This window comes from Labeo rohita, chromosome 14 (assembly GCF_022985175.1).
Source record: "Labeo rohita strain BAU-BD-2019 chromosome 14, IGBB_LRoh.1.0, whole genome shotgun sequence".
Classification (NCBI taxonomy): Eukaryota; Metazoa; Chordata; class Actinopteri; order Cypriniformes; family Cyprinidae; genus Labeo; species Labeo rohita.
Genome location: NC_066882.1, coordinates 18,302,578 through 18,310,236, shown reverse-complemented (window position 1 = coordinate 18,310,236; position 7,659 = coordinate 18,302,578). Strand labels below are relative to the sequence as shown.

The 7,659-nt window shown below is 34.7% G+C and overlaps 1 protein-coding gene across 2 annotated transcripts in view; it reads left to right on the top strand.

The window, feature by feature from the left end:
• n4bp3 (NEDD4 binding protein 3) overlaps positions 1-7,659 on the top strand; it is a 33,218-nt gene that overhangs the window by 5,792 nt on the left and 19,767 nt on the right. The window contains exon 2 of one of the 2 annotated variants that reach the window (XM_051128023.1): positions 5,309-5,382. The exons of the other annotated variant lie outside the window; for it this stretch is intronic. The gene's annotated coding sequence lies outside the window, so the exon portion shown is untranslated. The remainder of the gene's footprint in view (positions 1-5,308; positions 5,383-7,659) is intronic. 2 annotated transcript variants of the gene reach the window in all.

Genomic DNA, 7,659 nt, shown 5'->3' with positions numbered 1-7,659 from the left:
AAGGCCTTCTGAAATGAATCGATGTGTTTGTAAAAGAACTTTATAAACTGTAATCTCTAGCTTCTGCTAACTGTGTACTCACGTTCACGAGAGAGTGGCGTTCCAGCCGATGATGTACCTCGTAGGTGTAGCGTAAGCTCCGATGAGAAGTGCAGAGGAGAAAGCATAAAAAACACCAGTCACAAATGAAAAGTACAAAACAAGGATTTGTAAAGAAAAATGTCAGAGGGTTTCGATATAACCCAAGAGGAGACTGGTTTTCCTTTTCTGTAAACAAAACTTAAGCTTCACAGTTCATACATTTTTAAATATGGATATTGTTCTTGCACAAACGCATTGATTCACGTCAGAACAGGGTTGCCAGGTTTTCACAACAAAACCCGCCCAATTGCTACTCATGACTAGCCCAAAACTAGCCCACTTGCATTTTGAGAGGGGTCCCCTGTTAAAAATCTCGTTCCGGGGTAAATCGGGTTCCCGAGGTAAATCCATATTTCAGGGACTAAATATGACATTTTTGGGGTCGTTTCAACCCGCGGACTTCAAAAACAACCCACAGCAACAGTGTTAAAGTAGCCCAATTCTGTGGGAAAACCGTACACTTGGCAACACTGCTTCTGAAGGACTTTATTAAAGGAGTCCATTACCAAAACAAAGATTCACATATAATGTACTCACCCCCTTGTCATCCAAGATGTTCATGTCTTTCTTTCTTCAGTCATAAAGAAATTATGTTTTTTTAGGAAAACATTTCTGCATTCACATTTTTATTCATATAATGGACTGATATGGTGCCCTAATTTTGAACTTCCGAAAAACAGTTTAAATTTGGCTTCAAACAAGGAATAAGGGTCGTATCTAGCAAAATGATTGGTTATTTTCATTTAAAAAATACAATTTAAATACTTTTTAATCTGATGTCGAAAATATGGATATGTCGAAAAACTCCAATTGTATTTTCTCCCTCAACTTCAAAAATCATTTCAAAATCATCCTACATCACTGCAGAAGTACCGACCCAGTCTTTGCAGAGTGAACATGCAAAGAAGATCAAACACCCTTAACAAAAAAGGTAAAACAGCGATAAAGGATGATTTTGAAGTTGACGGAGAACATGAGATGGGAGTTTTTTGACATACCCTAACTGTCATGAACTGGAACAAAAACAGTCCAAGCAAAGTAAGACAAGATGAGCCTTTGGCATTAAAAAGTATATAAATTGCATTTTTTTAAATGAAAATAACTGATCATTTTGCTAGATAAGACCCTTCTTCCTCAGCTGGGATCGTTTACAACTGCATTTGGGATTGTTTGAAGCCGCATTTAAACTGCATTTTGGAAGTTCAAAATAGGGGCACCATAGCAGTCCATTGCATGGAGAAAAATCCTGAAATGTTTTCCTCCAAAAACATAATTTCTTTATTACCGAAGAAAGAAAGACATGAACATCTTGGATGACAAGGGGGTGAGTAAATTATTAGTAAATTGTTGTTCTGGAAGTGGACTTCTCCTTTAACCCCCCAGAGCCGCGTGGAGTATTTTTATGATGGACGGATGCACTCTATTTTGCTTCAAAATCTCAACACCCATTCACTGCCATTATAAAGCTTGGAAGAGCCAGGACATTTTTTTATACAACTATGATTGTTTTTGTCTCAAAGAAGAAAGCCATATACACCTAGGACAGCTTGAGGGTGAGTAAATCATGGAGTGATTTTTTTAAGTTGTAACAGATTACTGGAGTGTGTTTTATAAGAAAATACTATTTCAGTTTTTCTACTTCAATATGTCACGTTTAATTAATGTGCTATTAAAAATCTCTTTGCTATTTTTTGTGAAATTTACTAGCAGTTTCTGAATGAAAATTGTTGACACACCATAGATTCAATTCCTGAATTTTAGTTTCATTTTTTTCTTGTATGTAAATCATTTAACCCTAGGTTACTCTAGGGGGACTTTCCCTACAATTAGCATCATGCATATTGTTTTGGATGAAATGTCTACACCAATGAGGAAGAAAGTAATAATTTGTTTGACCCTTAGTTGACATGGGTTCATTTCCTCCTCATTTTACTTCCAGCAAATCATAAGCAACAGGGTGATATCGATTACAGCACTTTGTTTCCATCACTCAAATATTTCTCATAGCAATAAACAGGTTGTAATTCAAAACTACCTGGAAATCAGTTCGCAGTTTTGGTTTGTTGGGCTGTGGTATAGAAGAGGATCAAACTCTTGTACTTATTGTTTCTGTTTATAGCTGCTAATGGCTGCTCTCCAGAAATGTACAGGATTGTTGTTTTTTTCTGTTCGTGCTGCTACTATAGAGAAAGTAGAGTTGGTCTAGGTAAAGTGTTTTTCCACTCACAATGGAAAAATAACTCCTGGTTTGTTGATGACTTTTCTAAGCAATTAGTTTTGTATTTTCATAGCTATTCAATCTCTTCTATGGAACACAGTCATTTGGTTTATGATGGACTGAGGTTGAGGAAACAGGTCCGGCTCAGTTAGCTGTTTGTCATCAGGAGTCAGATAGATAACTGAGAGCAGGCTTCAACTTGTCTACCTTACCACACATCCTCATCGTTCCTCTGTTCTTTTTCTTCTTGTTCGTTCATCTCAAGAAAGCCTTCTCCTGTCAGCTATGGTAATGGCTGAATTTATGGAATCTTCTAGACTTGCCTGCAGGGAGAGAATATGCAACACTGTGTTTAAGAAACATGACTGGGGCACTCATTATAAAGTCTGCTTCGTCCTTCAGTAGCTATTTATTTTTTCTGTTTGATCTCTCTGCCAGTGAAATAACCCATATGTAAATATGGCCTTTCCAAAAAACTCCCTCCCAGAAAAAAATGTGCTTGCCTGGTTGATCCTGGGCCAAGTGTGACGTACTGTACTTTGGTTAAAGTGTATCATAAAAGTCAGCTGAGGCATTTCAGAGGTGATATCTGGCCCTTTCTCACACCTGTAACAAGTTCCCTCATGATCATGTAAAGAGATTGACTGATGATGTATCAACCGATACCAGATTCTTTTGTTTGAAGTGTTAGATAACCAACATGGCAATAATTAATGCATTGTGTTAGCTTTTTGGCACAAATATCATTAGAGTAAAACAATATAAAGATGCATTGTGAACAAACATATATATATATATATATACACTACCGTTCAAAAGTTTGGGGTCAGTAAGACTTGTAATAGTCTTTAAAGAAGTCTCTTATGCTCATCAAGGCTGCATTTATTTGATTAAAAATATAGAAAAAAAACAGTAATATTGCAAAATGTTTTTACAATATAAAATAATGTTTTTTATTTTAACATACTTTAAAATAGAATTTATTCCTGTAATGAAAAGCTGAATTTTTATCAGCTGTTACTCCAGTCTTAAGTGTCACATGATCCTTCAGAAATCATTCTAATATGCGGATTTATTATTAGAATGATCAATGTTGGATAATATCAACAGTTGTGCTGCCAAATATTTTTTGGAACCTGTGATTTTTTTTTTTTTTTTCAGGATTCTTTCATGAATAACAAGTTTAAAAAGTACAGTGTTTATTCAAAATATAAATATTTTATAACAATGTAAATTATTTATTATTAACTTTAAATAAACTTTTAATTATTAACTTAATACATCCTTGGTGAATAAAAGTATTAATTTCTTAAAAAAAAAAAAAAAAAAAAAGAAACAATAAAAATGTACTGACCCCAAACTTTTCAACGGTAGTGTATATAAAAGTTTGGGGTCAGTAAAAAAAGAGGTCAGTGTTGTTTTATAAAGAAATGAATACTAATACTAATATAATATACACTGCCAGTCAAAAGTTTCTGAACAGTAAAATTGTTAATGTTTTTTAAAAAGTTTCTTCTGCGTGTATTTGATCCAAATTACAGCAAAAACAGTTAAATTCTGAAATATTTTTACTTTTTAAAATAACTGTTTTCTATTTGAATGTATTTGAAAATGTAGTTTATTCCTGTGATTTCGAAACCAAATTTCAGCATCGTTACTCCAGTCACATGATCCTTTAGAAATCATTCTAATATTCTGATTTGCTGCTCAAATAATGTCTATTATTATTATTATTATTATGTTGAAAACAGCTGAGTAGATAGAATTTTTTTTTCAGGTATCTTTGAAGAATAGAAAGTTCAGAAGAACAGCATTTATCTAAAATAGAAATCGTTTGTAACATTATAAAATGTCTTTATCATCACTTTTGATGAATTTAAAGCATCCTTGCCTATAAAAGTATTTATTTCTATAATTTCCTTCCCATAAAAAGCTTTTGAATGGTATAATGTAACAAAAGCTTTATTTCAGAAAATTGCTGATCTTTGGATCTTTCTGTTTATCAAAGAATCCTGAAAAAAATGTACTCAACTGTTTTAAATATTGATAATAATAAAAAAATGTTTCTTGAACAGCAAATCAGCATATTAGAACGATTTCTGAAGGATCATGTGACACTAAAGACTGGAGTAACGATGCTGAAAATTTAGCTTTGATCAAAGGAATAAATTATATTTAAAAATATATTCAAATAGAAATCAGTTATTTTAAATAGCAAAAATATTTCACAATATTACTGCTTTTGCTGTATTTTGGATCAAATGCAGGCTTGGTGAGCAGAATAATCAAAATATAATAATCACAAGATTAAACTGTTAAACTACAAAATTAACTGCAAAAAACTGTCAAACCATTTATGGGACGAATATATCGAATCACGTGGATACCACAAGAAACTGACTCATTTGCTCTCCAAAATTCTCCTGTAGAACAAGCCCCCTATTTTTTTCAAGTGTCTCCCACCAACATGATGTAATCTGATGCTGTGGAGAGTTTGCCAAGGCTGCCTGATGTAGCCTGCAAGACTAAACCTATTGTTTAGACACATTGCAAGATGACAGCACAGCTTGTTTCCCACTGGACACCAGATTCTGCGGTTCTTCTCCATCGCAAACAACATTCTTTGGCCTAATGCAAACCGAACGATTTCCACTTTCTGTATTCCGTTGGTTCCGCATTAGCAGCATTCAGTATCACTGCCCATGGCACAAGTAGTGTCCTTCACATTTGTCACAGAACAAGGAGAACAGGTTCTTCCACACCGGCATCATAGAAAGGCGCGCTTTATTTACAAAAGGGAGAGAGGGGTGATCAGTGTACCGGTGGCAGGAGAGAGTAACCAGAGACATTCCCAGGGGTTTTCCTGGCCGTAGTCTGGCAGCAGGTCCGTGGGAGTGAAGGAAGAGATGTTGAACTGCTGATGGGTAATTTGGATCTCTCTCTCCTCAGCGGCATTAGGAGGAAATCAAATATATGTGCATTGACTGGAAGACAAGAGAGCAGCGGCAGCAAGTTTTCCTCAGGTGAACATCTTGTTTTGCATTTTATTTTATGTAGCCGTATTTCTTTGTGCGCTTCTCTCTAGTGTTTGCAGCATCATTAAATAAGAAACGAATGGGACGTTTGTCGCCAAATACTGCCTCACTGTGACATTCAACTCTCTTTGCCTCACAGAAGGCTCTCTGCATCATAAAAGATCCTCTCAGCATACAAACCTATTATGGTTCGGCTGATTAACTTCCATTCTGTTTACTGTCAAGAAAGTTGTGAAGTGAGACTCTTTGTAGCCTTTGGGAAGCTTATTTGCAATTGAAATGCACTGCACCAATTTCTTTAATACAGACGTCAAATGAAAACACAGGATCTGCTTTGTTTTTTGCCAGTGCACGTTACATCCTCATTCCCTGCAGGGACAACATTGTGATTCGAAAAAAACTATTGCGCAAGGGTGGCATTGTTCAGATGCATGCTTTGTGTTCAGAGACCACTGACAGGGTTGAAATCTTATCTCATGGTGTGACAAATGTGTAATGTCATAATTAAAGGAAAGTTCGGGGCTGAGCGCAAGCTCTTTGAAATGCTGTTATGACATAAAACAAAATAATTCTGACTCATCCTTCAGTTCCTAAAAACAAACAAAAGCATGTTTACAATGATGCAACTGTAATGACAGTCTAATTGGTTAAAATTTGTATATATATATATATTCTTTTAATAGTTAACTTTTAACTATTTTTGAATTTTTCAGATCATTGGTCCAAAAACCAAACTCACAGCATGCTTAAAATGTTTTCAATAAAGTCTCTTATAGTAAAAATATAATATTGCAAAGTAACTGTTTTCTAAATGCAATATTTTCACATACTGTGGGATAAATTTAAATTGTTATTTACAATACAGCTTAACTTGCATTTAAGCCAGAACATTCCTTTTATAGTAATCCAAGATAATATCATGACCTTGTAAGCAAAACTAAACTAAACAGTGAAAAAAAAAAAAACTAAACTAAACAGTGAAAAAAAAACTAAACTAAACAGTGAAAAAAAAACTACTTTGAGTGCTTTTTCTAAGAAATCGAGTTTCTCTTAAAGGAGAAGTCCACTTCCAAAACAAAGATTCACATATAATGTACTCACCCTCTTGTCATCCAAGATGTTCATGTCTTTCTTTCTTAAGTCGTATAGAAATTTTTTTAGTAAAATATTTTTTAGTAAAATATTTCAGTATTTTTCTCCATACAATGGACTGATATGGTGCCCCAATTTTGAACTTCCAAAATGCAGTTTAAATGCGGCTTCAAATGATCCCAAATGCGGTTGTAAACGATCCCAGCCGAGAAAGAAGGGTCTTATCTAGCGTAACGATCGGTTATTTTAATAAAAATAATACAGTTTATATACTATTTTAATGCCAAACGCTCGTCTTGTCTTACTCTGCCTGGACTGTTTTTGTTCCGGTTCATGAAAGTTAGGGTATGTCGAAAAACTCCCATCTCACGTTCTCCCTCAACTTCAAAATCGCCCTATATCGCTGTTTTACATTTTTTGTTAAGGGTGTTTGATCTTCTTTGCATGTTCACTTTGCAAAGACTGCGTTGGTACTTCTGCAGTGATGTAGGATGATTTTGAAATGATTTTTGAAGTTGAGAGAGAAAATACGATTGGAGTTTTTCGACATACCCTAACTGTCTTGAACCAGAATACACAGAGTTCAGGGAGAGAAAGGCAAGACGAGTGTTTGAGATTAAAAAGTATTTGTATTTTTTAAATGAAAATAACCGATCGTTACGCTAGATAAGACCCTTCTTCCTTGGCTGGGATCGTTTACAACCGCATTTGGGATCATTTGAAGCTGCATTTAATCTGCATTTTGGAAGTTCAAAATCGGGGCACCATATCAGTTCATTATATGGAGAAAAATGCAGAAATGTTTTCCTCGAAAAACATAATTTCTTTACGACTAAAGAAAGAAAGACATAAACATCTTGGATGACAAGGGGGGTGAGTACATCATATGTGAATCTTTGTTTTGGAAGTGGACTTCTCCTTTAATCAGACTGTTTCAAACTGTGTTTCCTAAATCATATATTTCCTAAAGCTTTACTATTGCTGCACTGCTGCCCAGCTCTAAGTCTAATAATTTATTCATTGAGGTTTATTTCTAAAACAGCAGGTGCCATTTCCCAATTCTTGTGTAGATTTGGGTTGATCTTTCTCTGTAATTTCTCTTTCTTTTGGTCTTATATCAGCACCCTAGTGAAGACAGCTATAATTCTTATATTAATTATTACCTCCACAGAA